The sequence below is a fragment of the Hyperolius riggenbachi genome, chromosome 12 (assembly GCF_040937935.1).
Source record: "Hyperolius riggenbachi isolate aHypRig1 chromosome 12, aHypRig1.pri, whole genome shotgun sequence".
NCBI classification, from domain to species: domain Eukaryota; kingdom Metazoa; phylum Chordata; class Amphibia; order Anura; family Hyperoliidae; genus Hyperolius; species Hyperolius riggenbachi.
The window spans coordinates 120,998,630-121,012,441 of NC_090657.1; the positions used below are offsets into that span (position 1 = coordinate 120,998,630).

At 43.9% G+C, this 13,812-nt stretch overlaps 1 protein-coding gene across 2 annotated transcripts in view; it reads right to left on the bottom strand.

The window, feature by feature from the left end:
- The window catches only part of TMEM104 (transmembrane protein 104), a 312,500-nt gene that overhangs the window by 66,131 nt on the left and 232,557 nt on the right, over window positions 1-13,812 (bottom strand). The gene's annotated exons all lie outside the window — the stretch shown is intronic.

Genomic DNA, 13,812 nt, shown 5'->3' on the forward strand with positions numbered 1-13,812 from the left:
ATAGTTAGCAGGGGCATGCGTGCCCCTGCTAAAACGCCACTATCCCGCGGCTTAACGGGGGTCCCTTCACCCCCAAACCCACCCCCGCAAAAGTTGGTCGCAAACTTGGTCGTATAATTCTCTTCCTGGAGGCAGGGCTAACGGCTGCAGCCCTGCCTCTCAGCGCCGTCTATCAGACGCGCATCGCCGCCTCTGCCCCGCCCCTCTCAAAGAAAGAAAACAGAGGGGCGGGGGAGAGGCGGAGATACGCGTCTGACAGACGCGCGTGGGGCAGGGCTGCGGCGGTTAACCCTGCCCCAATGAGGAAGCGCTCCCCCGCTTTACGGAGGGGATTTGGGGGTGAAGGGACCCCCGTTAAGCCGCGGGATAGCGGCGTTTTAGCAGGGGCACACATGCCCCTGCTATCTATGAGGTCTGAAGCGAGATTTATTCTCGCTTCAGACTCTCTTTAAGGATTAGATCCACTCATTGCCAAAAGAATAGCTTAATTTTTTGGGCAATGCCGCCACACTAGTTAACTATGATTTACAAGGACCCTCCATGAAGGTGTATTTAGGCTTATTTAATTCATAAAAACACTTATAATATGTTCAGTTGGGAATATGTGGATAGTATCATCAAGAAAAACGGTTTCTCAACATACACACTTTGAACCATTGAACCACAGTACATACACACTTTGAACCATTGGACGTTGACATGCTCACTTATCAGCCACAATATAAAAAAAAAAATGAGATATGGATAACATTGATAAAGTAAAAAACAGTCTGTATTGTGTTAGACAAACAAATTATGTAGGTAGAAAAAAAAACCAAAGTCTTGTAAGTAATAAGTAATAACTTTTAATGACTAGCTGATAAAGTTAAATTATGCAAGCTTTCTGGGATCTAGTCCCATTGATACACTGTTAAGGCTGCCATACACTAGTCGATCTATTGGCTGCCCATACACTGCACACAGATTTTGAATCAATTTCAACATGAAATCGATTCACAACCTGTGGAACTGCCGCCCTGCCTTGCTGCCCCTGCTCCCACGGTCAGACGCAATACATCCAGACAGGAAGTGAAGATGTAGAAGACGCTGGAAGAAGTGAGAGACTGTGGGGACTCACGCCGGCAGACAGGTGATGTATTGCTGCTGTTATGCTATGTTGGCCGTCACCGCATCGTATGCTGCTAATGCCACGATCCCGACCCGCCAGCAACCGAGCTTAATTTTCTGCCTGGACAGATCGACTGAATTGATCGCTTTCGAATCGAAATCAATTGGTCAATATTTGCGTTAACATCTTCATGGCAGATTCGATCACAGTGATCAAATCTGCTGTATTTCAATGGGAAATCCTCATAGTGTATGGGTACCTTTACATTGGCACCTGTCAATAGATGAGGTATATTAGAGAGAAAGTGAAAAGGGAGAACTAGGAGCCTGCAGTTTTTTTACTGCTTCCAAAGACTGGCTTAGAGCACCTTCAAATGTGGGGTGTTAGAATATGCAGTTAGTATTTGCCAGAAGTGGTTCAAGGAAGGGCAACTGGTGAATTGGTAAAATGGTCATACATGCCTAAGGCTCACAGTTGTGCTAGTCCACCTGACATATCCAATAGAAGGATTTGCACAATGGAAGAATAGTACAAAAATCTGCCTGGTCTAAAGCCGCATCTACACGAGTAGATGCGGCCGCGATGCTCCTTATCAATCGAGCCGCTGATGCGGCTCGATTGATAAGATCCGACAGGACGGATCTCCGCACCGCCGATTCCCTGCTCGATCCCCGCGAGGGGACAATGGCAGGGAATCGTGCGGGAGATAAGCGGCGCCGGCGGGCACGAGCGGGGAATCGAATGCGGGGCACGCGGAAGAGGCGATCCGGCGGCTAATCGAGCCGCCGGATCGCTGCAATGTCCCTTCGTGTAGATGGGGCTTAATGAATCATATTTTCTTTGGCCTCCAAATTGCACAGATATCAGTCCAATTGAGCTGCTGTGGAAGTGCAGGAAAAAACACATCACATCCATAAAGGTCCCGCTTCTCAACTAAAAGGGCTTAAAGGAGCTTCCCATGGAGAACGTCAGGATGCCTATGAGGGTAGGAGATTGAAAATAGGGTAGACATTAGATACAATTGAGTCTTGAGTCTCAATAGAGAATTAGATTTGATACCGTTAATTTAAACTTGTTTATACTGTTTTTCATTTGATCAGATTTTTTTTTTAATTTGTTTTATTTTTACTTTTTTTATTTTGTGTATTTGATTTATTTCTAGAGGCACAGACTAACCAGCGAGCTCATGGTGACCCAGAACTCATTGGGGTGTGTAAGGGACTACAATGGTCCTAAAAGCCCCCTTACTAAGATGTTAAGAAAAACAAAAGTTTGCTTTCCTAAAACAGAAAGAATTTGCGATAATTCAGGTTGGAGTGAGCTCGAGATGTCTCCCAGGCACCACTGCTGAATATATGCAAATTAACCATTGTACCCTTAGAAGCTAAACACACCTCCAGAACCGCTGGAATGCAATGATGTGTCAGCTTGTGAATATGTACAGAGCCATAATAATCCAACATGCATACAGACTGTTTCGGATTGTTTGATCCTCATCAGTGCATGGCATGGATTAATTTGGCTCTATGGAGTAGGGCTTGTAAATCCGAGAGGCACAGACTAACCAGCGAGCTCATGGTGACCCAGAACTCATTGGGGTGTGTAAGGGACTACAATGGTCCTAAAAGCCCCCTTACTAAGATGTTAAGCCTGTGATTTATTTCTATTATTCATTATTTTATTTACAGTATTTATTTTAGGATTAGCTCTTAGTGCCTGTATTGCTTCCTTCAACCATTTTTAAAGCGCACACTATTTCCATGTGGTTTTTAGGCTTTTTCTTTTTTAATTTCCTTACTATGTGATTCAACACTGAGCAATATTCTCTGGGTTTTTACTTCAAAATAAGAATGCACCTAGCTACACATATCATTGGTGTCAATTGGCGCCCCTCAATTGTGTGTGTGTGTACAGTATGATTGTGTGTAACACACACACACACACACACACACACACACACACACACACACACACACACACACACACACACACACACACACACACACACACACACACATTACAAATACCCTTATAAAAATGAGAAACAGTCAAATTTTAACAAACTCTTCTTTATTAAACCCTTAAGGGTTAGTGTCTGACCTCCTGTCATGCTTGAAACCAACAATACAAAAAGTAAAGGTCAATCCAAAATTCCGAACAGAGCAATTTGCTATTTTGCTGGCTGTCATTCTTGAAGTGGATCTGAACTCTTGCATAGGACTGAAAAAATACATAGCTAAATGCACCCTGTATGTATTTAGAGAGTTTAGCCTGATTAATTCCCCCTCAGTTGTGTCGAATGAATAAACGCTAATCACAAATTGTAATCTGATCTCTCTCGTGTCACATGATCACACCATGACTGCCTATGGCAGAGAGAGGGCAGATAATCAGGCCATTTGAAAATGAAAGCACAGGAGGTTAATACAGCATGTCTGTCTGCTTCCATGAATCAGGAAGTAGAAACTGTGCAGATTTATTTTAGGAATTGTATCAGGTATAACAAAGACATTTTTTTTAAAGGTTATCATGCTCTTGCATATCTTTCGGAGCACATAGGAGAACGTTCTTCTGAGTTCAGGTCCGCTTTAATTGATTAACTGTTATTAAAGTGTAATATATATTATATTGCATGGCATGCATTATATTATATTACAGCCAGAACCTGAAGTCTGGCCAGTGGCCACTTCAGGATCTGCCCGGCCAATACCCAAACTAGTAAGCTTAGCTACTGTGGCCAGCCTTTACAGAACAAACAGATATCAATGAGGAGAGAAACAGCTATGACCTAAAAAAAACGCACCAAATCAGCACAATAATGGTATTGCAAATATATATCCTTCATTAAATGTTACACAACGACTAAAAACAATTAAAACCAGGTGGGGCAATGCATATGAACCCCAAATATCAAAGAACCGGGGGGGGGGGGGGGGGGCAGTAAGGTGCTATGGTGATTCAAACACACCACTGTGGGTGTGAACAAAAATAGTGTATAGGGGTGCACAATATAAACTGTATTCTTATGCAAAAACAATGTACAACAATAACAGTGCAATATACATCAATAAATAACAATGTGCAAATTTAAAAAAGATATATAATGTATTATAAATACAACACACAAAATATATCATACTGTAAAGTGACAGCAAGATAGTGCACGAGAATAACCACCAATCATAGAGAAAAAGGCCAAATAAAGTGCAATATATACAAAGTCCAGTATAGAGACTGAATGATCACTGTGCAAATGAATGCAGACAGAAAGTGCAATATGAAAGTTATAGGTATGAAACATACACAGAAGTAGTGAAAAGAGTCCTACCAGTAAAGAAGTATCTGTGTTGTATTGTGTGTATTTTGTGTGTTGTATTTATAATACATTATATATCTTCTTTAAATGTGCACACTGTTATTTATTGATGTATATTGCACTTTCATTGTTGTAAATTGTCTTTGCATAAGAATACAGTTTATATTGTGCACCCCTATACACTATTTTTGCCCCTCCCCCCCCGGTTCTCCGATATTTGGGGTTCATATGTATTTCCCCACCTGGTTTTAATTGTTTTTAGTCATTGTGTAACATTTAATAAAGGATATATATTTGCAAAACCATTATTGTGCTGATTTGGTGCGTTTTTTTTTAGGTCATAGCTGTTTCTCTCCTCATTTCAGGGTACTTTACAACAAATTTTATAGAGTACATTTTTATCCATTGTTGTGGATGGTGCTCCACATATTTTGTATGGTTTCATACAGAACAAACAAAATCAGGGCGTAATTGACACTTTATGCCTGGGCTGGGTACCGGACCGGTACACACTTGTGCACGATGCAATTTCCCATCAGACAGATGGGTTGACCGATACTAGATAATTTCCGACAGATCCGATCGGATCTCCGATCGTTTTCCAGATCGATTTTCTGATCACTTAGATGATGAATGAAAATCAATCAGAAAAACGATCGGAAATCAGATCAGACCTGTTGGAAATTATCTAATTCGACCCATCTATCTGACATGAAATTGCATGGAAAACACCAACAATACGATAAGTAAAGGTCAATCCAACTGCCAACAGAGCAAGAGCAGCGCAGAGGGCAAATCTTCCCATGGTGAGTGACCCTTCGATCAGATCATGAGATTAACTAAAGGTCAATCCAAAATTGCCAACAACAGTTAAAGGATAATTTACACATTATGCCTGGCCCTGGGCTGGGTACCAGAGCAGACTGGTATTCACTCAGTATAATACACTTGTTGTGCACCATGCAATTTTCCATCAGACAGATGGGTCGACCTATACTAGATAATTTCCAACAGATCCGATCGGATCTCTGATCGTTTTCCTGATCGATTTTCTGATCACTTCTATGATCTATGCAAATCAATCAGAAAAACGATCGGAAATCAGATCAGACCTGTTGGAAATTATCTAATTCGACCCATCTATCTGACATGAAATTGGATGGACATAGCCAGTGGGGTTCCCCATAACCTTTTTAGGGGGTAAACTGTGCGGCAGAGGTGTGCGCCTTGCCGCTAGCTGAATACAGCGTGACCCCTGCATCCCCTGACCCGTCCCAGCGGCGGTTTGTATAAGGGATTGGCTGCTGAATGTACATTTATTTTACTCTATACATGCCAATGGGCATAAAAACTTTTTATCTTCTTGAATAAATTTTTACGCTTTTACGCTATGTGGAGCATTTTATTTGCCCAGACAGACGTGGAAGAGTGATTGGTGGACTGCCAGTGAGGCTGCGGGGTGGCCAATACCCCGAATGTGAACACGGGCCCAGCAGGCCGCAACATCTGGTGAGTCTTTCCCCGAAGGGGGGGCTATTTTATACCTTTTGTTGATGTGCAAGCAAATAATTGGAGCGCCTATCCATACACACTAGAGAGAATGAAATTGGATGGGCCTAACAGTGTACATCATAAGAGATTAACGTGTATTTCTTTAGGCGAGGTTATGGTGAAGAAAAGTATGCATGTTGAGAGTTTCAGAGCTCATTCTTGACCGCTGAGAAGACAGGATATGTCCGTTGGTACCAAAGATTCTCTCTGAAGGCACGCTTGTTGCAGGTATGAACAGATACTTTCTAGCCACATTTGCCAGAAGAGGCATTTCTTGCCTATGCATTTTCCACCAAGAAAGAGGGTCAGCGTCACTGCTGATAGTAGGAAGAGATATGTACATGAACACCTGGGACAGCACTTTTTCATGAATGTTTTCATTTCCTAATGTTGCTTTGTTCTGCCAGGCTGATGTGATTCGCTGTAGCAACCCAGATAGACCCTTCTCTTTCTTAGTGGTGGTGGTAGTGCTACGGCTTCCTGTTCCCCCTGCTCCTTCATTTGCTCGAGTGGGTTCCAGTGAGTGTGTCTTTGACATTGGTGTTGCACTTGCAGCAAGAGAGTCTCAGCTTCTTCAAAACATGCCTCAACTGTGTCATTGTAACGTTTGGGGAATTATTTTCGTGGTCAGCACACAGAACGCGCGCCGACACTACGGAGTGCTGTGGAGTACAGACGGACACAGCCTCTGTACTGCCACAGATGGCAGATGGGAATTGCACGAGTTGAAGCAATGCAGGGCAAGATAGCCCTTAAAGAGAGAGAGCACAGAGACAGAATGAATGTGTGTCCACCAATCTAGTCGCCACCCAGCGACGGTGAACACACATCAGCAAAAACAAAGTATGAACGCAATCGCAAGCGTGGCGATTGCCAAAAGCGACAGAAGACTGAGCAGGACAGAACACGAGAGTAGCAAAAGGCACAGCAAGCAAGAACAATTAGAACATCAAGGAAAATAACAAATGCTAGCTAAATGCGAACACCGCACTCATTCGCAACATAGTTACATAGTTACATAGTTATTTTGGTTGAAAAAAGACATACGTCCATCGAGTTCAACCAGTACAAAGTACAACTCCAGCCCGTCCCCCACATACTCCTGTTGATCCAGAGGAAGGCGAAAAAAAACCCACAACTTTGTGGGGGAAAAATTCCTTCCTGACTCCAGATGGCAATCAGATAAAATCCCTGGATCAACATCATTAGGCATAACCTAGTAATTGTAGCCATGGATGTCTTTCAATGCAAGGAAAGCATCTAAGCCCCCTTTAAACGCAGGTATAGAGTTTTCCATAACAACTTCCTGTGGCAATGCATTCCACATCTTAATCCCTCTTACTGTAAAGAACCCTTTCCTAAATAAATGGCTAAAACGTTTTTCCTCCATGCGCAGATCATGTCCTCTAGTCCTTTGAGAAGGCCTAGGGACACAAAGCTCATCCTCCAAGCTATTATATTGCCCTCTGATGTATTTATACATGTTAATTAGATCTCCTCTAAGGCGTCTTTTCTCTAGACTAAATAAACCCAGTTTATCTAACCTTTCCTGGTAAGCGAGACCTTCCATCCCACGTATCAATTTTGTAGCACGTCTCTGCACCTGCTCTAAAACTGCAATATCTTTTTTGTAATGTGGTGCCCAGAACTGAATTCCATATTCCAGATGTGGCCTTACTAGAGAGTTAAACAGGGGCAATATTATGCTAGCATCTCGAGTTTTTATTTCCCTTTTAATGCATCCCAAAATTTTGTTCGCTTTAGCTGCAGCGACTTGGCATTGAGTACCATTATTTAACTTGTTGTCGATGAGTACTCCTAAGTCCTTCTCCAAGTTTGATGTCCCCAACTGTATCCCATTTATTTTGTATGGTGCTAGACCATTGGTACGACCAAAATGCATGACTTTACATTTGTCAACATTGAACTTCATCTGCCATGTATGTGCCCATATAGCCATCCTATCCAGATCCTGTTGCAATATGACACTATCTTCTTGAGAGTTGATGATTCTGCACAATTTTGTATCATCTGCAAAAATAGCAACATTGCTCACTACTGCATCTACTAGGTCATTAATAAATAAATTGAAGAGCACTGGACCCAGTACAGACCCCTGTGGGACCCCACTGCTAACAGTCTCCCATTTTGAGTACGAGCCATTGACCACAACTCTTTGTTTTCTGTCCATTAGCCAGTTCCCTATCCATGCACACAAACTCTTCCCCAGTCCTTGCATCCTTAACTTTTGCACCAGACTTCTGTGGGGAACAGTGTCGAAGGCCTTTGCAAAGTCCAAGTATATCACATCTACAGCATTCCCAATATCCATATTAGCATTCACTACCTCATAAAAGCTGAGCATGTTAGTCAAACAGGACCTGTCTTTAGTAAACCCATGTTGATGCTGAGAAATAAGATTATTTTCTACTATGAAGTCATGTATAGTATCTCTTAGTAACCCCTCAAATAGTTTGCATACAACTGATGTTAAGCTTACAGGTCTATAATTTCCTGGATCTGATTTTTTGCCCTTCTTAAATAATGGGAAAACGTGGGCTGTACGCCAATCCACTGGGACTCTGCCAGTTGCAAGAGAGTCACAAAAGATAAGATAAAGGGGCTTAGCTATAACTGAACTTAATTCCCTTAGGACCTGAGGATGCATGCCATCCGGGCCAGGTGCCTTGTCTATTTTTAATTTATTTAGTCTTGCCTTTACTTCTTCCTGCGTTAAGTATTTAATATTACAGTTAGAAGATTGAGACTCTTCTGCCTCTGTAATTTGCAACAGTGCTGTTTCCTTTGTGAAGACAGAAGCAAAGAAAGCATTTAATAACTCTGCCTTACCTTGATCATCCACCATTGAGTTCCCACCCTCATCCTTTAGGAGTCCTATACAGTCAACCTTTCTTTTTAAACAGCGAACACGTTTAAGCACGATCGCCGCGCGTTAGGCGCCCAATGATAAGCGTGCCACCATAACTAACCAATGTAACACAAACACGAAATAGAGAACGCAAACGCTTGCTAAACAGTTACCTCACCGAGCCTACAGCAAGCGTTCGTACTAGACAAGACAGAGAGAAGGAGCAGCCAGCAGCAACCACAGCTCTGGCCTACACTCCCAGACAGAATTCAGAAGGAACCACCGCTGCTACCGCTAGAGCGAATGCGATCCAAACAGACAAACAGATGGGGCTACCAGTAGCAACCGCTGCTCTGGTTAGCACCCCTAAGGCAGAATACAGAAGGAAGCACTGCCACTACCACTAGGGCAAATGCAATCCAGACAGACAAACAGATGGGGCTACCAGTAGCAACCGCTGCTCTGGTTAGCACCACTAAGGCAGAATACAGAAGGAAGCACTGCCACTACCACTAGGGCTAATGCAATCCAGACAGATGGAGCAGCCAGTAGCAACCGCAGCTCTGGCCTACACTCCCAGACAGACCGAACGATTCCCTGTCGACCGCCGCTGGCGACAAGGCAATCGAGACAGAGAGGGAGAACAAGGCAATACAAATAATACAACCTGACTGCACTAGAAGGGATGCCTAGTGCAGTCCCCAGGAATTACTCTAAGATAATCTTTAGTAAACAAGCAAGGCTGACACTCTAGGAGAGTTAGCAGGAACAAACCTTCATGATCAGCAAGGGATTCTGCAAAAGGTATTTATACTGCAAGCCATCAAAGGAGGCAGCTAACCAATTTGCATGACAAGTATATGCAAATTCCTCACCAGCAGAGCAACTCTGAAAGTTGCAAAGCGAAAAGACAGGTCTCTTTTCCAGAGACCTGCAGCATTCAGACCTAAAGAATGGACAAACAGCTGTCTGCCCGTGCAGAGAGCTGAGCAAATCATTACAGTCATCCAGGTTTTTACAAAAGCTTTGCTTAAATCGGGCGTCTATGAAGCGAGATGTGCAGCACCCGTTGCATTGACTCTGTGTCTCTCCGTTCTAGCAAGTTTTCCCTCATTATAGTCTTCATCTATATACAATACAATAACATTTCTACAGCGCTTTTCTCCCATAGGACTAAAAGCGCTTAGGCTCTCTCAGATTCAGTAATTGGTAGTAGGATGAAGTATTCACACAACAAAAGTTATATTTCTGCAAATGCCAAACTGAACAGGTGGGTTTTAAGTCTAGATTTAAACACGTCCAGGGATGGAGCTGTCCTGATCTGTTGAGGTACGTTTCAAAACGTAGGGGCAGCATGACAGAAGGCTCTGGGACCAAAAGTATCCAAGCGGACTCTGGGTATGACTAGATTATAAGAACCTGTGGATCTGAGAATGCAGGGATTGCTACGCAGCTGCAACATTTCTTTCATGTATCCAGGGCCCAGATTATTCAGTGATTTAAATGTCAGTAGGCCGATCTTGAATAGGACCCTCCATTCTATAGGTAGCCAGTGAAGGGCGTGCAGGACTGGCATTATGTGGCAGTGACGGGGTTGGTTGGTTAGCAGTCTGGCAACAGTATTCTGTATCAGCTGTAGGCGGTACAAGTCCTTTTTTGGAAGGCCAGTGTAGAGAGCATTGTAGTAGTCCAGTCAAAAGGTAATGAAGGCATGAACTAAAGTTGGTAGATCTTCTGAGGGGATGAGGTGCTTGATTTTTGCGATGTTCTTAAGGTTAAAATAGGATGATTTCACCGCAGCAGAGATGTGAGTTCTGAAGTTTAAATCCCCATCAATTAGAACTCCCAGGCTACGCACATGATCGGAGCTGCGTAGATCCGTGCCTCTTATTCCCAGTGGTGAAGACTGCAAGTTAAGTTGCTTTGTTGTCATGCGCTGCCCTCCGATCAGGACTTCAGTTTTGTCTGCATTTAGTTTCGGCCAGTTGTCATTCATCCATCGCTGTAGTTCACGTAAGCAGGCGTTTATAGTTAGAGTTGGGTCTGTCACACCAGGCTTGAAGGAAAGATATAGTTGGGTGTCGTCCGCATAGCAGTGGTATGTCAGGCCATGTATTTGGATTAGTTTTCCAAGCTGTAACATGTAAATCATGCAAAGCAGGGGAGGGAGGATTGAGCCCTGGGGCACCCCATACTTAAGTGGTACAGGGGTGGACAGGAAGGGCCCCATAGACACTTTTTGGGTTCGGACACTCAAGAAGGATCTGAACCACTGAAGAACTATGCCATCAATGCCATAGTATTCCTGTAGCCTGTTTATCAAGATGTCATGGTCAACTGTATCAAAAGCTGCAGAAAGGTCTAGCAGTATGAAGATGGAGTACTCTCCTCTGTCTCTTGCCATGAGCAGGTGGTTGCATATTTGGATGAGGGCAGCTTCAGTGCTGTGGTGTTTCCTGAAGCCAGACTGGAATGGGTCATAACTGTTGTTTTGTAGTATTTTGGCTTCTAGCTGGAGGTATACAGCTTTTTCTATTAGCTTACCCAGAAAGGGAAGGTTAGAGACAGGTCTGTAGCTGGTCATTGCATCTGGGTCCAGGGAGGGTTTTTTGAGGAGAAGCCTGATGATTGCTTCCTTTAGTAAAGCAGGAAATTTCCCTGATTGTAAGGAAGTTAACAATTTTGAGGAATACCGGTACAAACAGGTCAGGTCGGGGCAGTTCAACATGAACTGTGTTGGGCCAGGATCCAGGTCACAGGTAGTTAGGTGGAGGTGAAGGAGGATGCTTGATGTGAAATCTGTGAGGTAATTATGCTGTCTTCAGTTTGCTCCTTAACCTCCTTAGCGGTAACCCCGTGTGTGACACGGGGTAAGCCGCCGGAGGGTGCCGCTCAGGCCCTGCTGGGCCGATTTTCATAATTTTTTTTTTTGCTGGACGCAGCTAGCACTTTGCTAGCTGCGCCAGCACCCCGATCGCCGCCGCCGCGCGCCCGATCGCCGCTATCCGGTGCGGCGCGCGGCCCCCCCCCCAGACCCCTGCGCTGCCTGGCCAATCAGTGCCAGGCAGCGACAAGGGGTGGATCGGGTCTCCCAATGACGTCCCGACGTCGCTGACGTCATCCCGCCCCGTCGCCATGGCGACGGGGGAAGCCCTCCAGGAAATCCCGTTCTTTGAACGGGATTTCCTGATCGCCTATCGCTGGAGGCGATCGGCGGGGCTGGGGGGATGCCGCTGAGCAGCGGCTATCATGTAGCGAGCCCTGGGCTCGCTACATGATTTAAAAAAAATAAAATAAAAAAAAAACTGCTGCGCTGCCCCCTGGCGGTATTTTTCATACCGCCAAGGGGGTTAAAGGGACTCTGAGCAATGCAGTTATCTTTCTCCTCTTTCTGACGACACATAAATCGCCGCCGTACGCCTTTTAGTTTTCTCTGTTTTTGAAATAGCGCAATTTCGCTCGTGAAAATAGCGAAAACTAAAAGGCGTAGGGCGGCGGTTTATATATCATTGGAAAGAGGAGAAAGAGAGCTTTAAAATGATATGCATCTTTCCATAGTTTCTGCACTGCTCAGAGTCCCTTTAAGGATTTCATTGCCAATGTGCTCAATTATTGGTGTGAGTGAGGACAGTGTGACCCGTTTCTCAGAGGCAAGGGCATCAGTGAGCTCATGGAGTGGTTGAAGAATCTTGTTGACATTCTCAAGAGTGGCAATGTCACTGTCTTTTGGCATTAGGTGCCATGTACCTCGGTCAATAGCCAGTACTGCGCAGACAGCCTGTTGCTGTTCCTGGAGATCATCTCAAATGTAGATCCCCACCTTGTTACCACATCATGGATTAGGGCATGCTCAGGAAGTTCCAGGTCAGCCTGTTTCTTTTTTAAATCTCTTTTCTTTTTCCAACTCCTGGAAAATCCCTGAACTAAATGTTGGCAGGCTCTGACAGCTGATTCTACCCTTTGCATTTTCAAGACTTTGTTAATGGCCAAATTTAAATTGTGTCCAAAACATGTGAGCCAAACACAATGGAACTCTAAACAGGTCTTCTTCATATTTGACGTGTTGTCTGTAGTAATTCCACACAGGCTTTCCTTTGGAAGATTCCAATCCTGGAGAATTTGTCAAATATTTCAGAGATGTGTTCTACAGTGTGGTCTTCTGGAAAAAAGAGAGTCTCCAAGCAATGACATTTCAGCTCCCAATTTGAAGAGAGGTAGTGGACTGTAAAACTAATGAATGGTTCCCCTCCTCCACTGCTACCGGCCCACAGGTCTGTAGTGACTGCATACCACATAACTTCCTTCAGCTGTTGTTCAACACTGGATCTCACCTCTTTGTACATGCGAGGTATTTCATTACTGGAAAAGTATGTTCTTGATGGCACCTTGTACAGTGGGATGGCCTTTTCATCAGTTGTAGAAAGCCAGGTTTTTCCACTAATCTTAAGAGTATCATGTCCTTGGCAATGAAGTATGCTACAGCACGGTTCAAATCTTTGGCTTGTTTAGATTTGTGGTCTAATTTTGTTCCCTTTGCAAATGACTGCATGACAGTTGGTTGAGCGCTGGAAAAATCAGTCTTAGTTTCATCCTATAGAAAAAAGAAACAATGAACGCAATTACTATTATACTGTATTACATAAATTACATTTATTTTAGGCTTACAGTAAGGCCTTGTTCACAATCACACACACTATACGCTGTGCCGTGTGTGCATTTCAGTAACACGTATGCCATATGGTGTGTGATGCTCAAGAACATCAGAAGTGCATAGACCATGTCCAACTGTCCGTGACACTGACTGCACTGTCTGACGTTCTTACTTTATGTGCTGTGCGACTGCGATGCAATATCACATTCGCACGGCTGCACGCATTTTCTGGTAAATGCATGATGCAGCCCATTAGCAGTGATTACCCACACACACGTCGCACGGCAATGCAGATGAAGTGCAATCGCTTGCGTTCA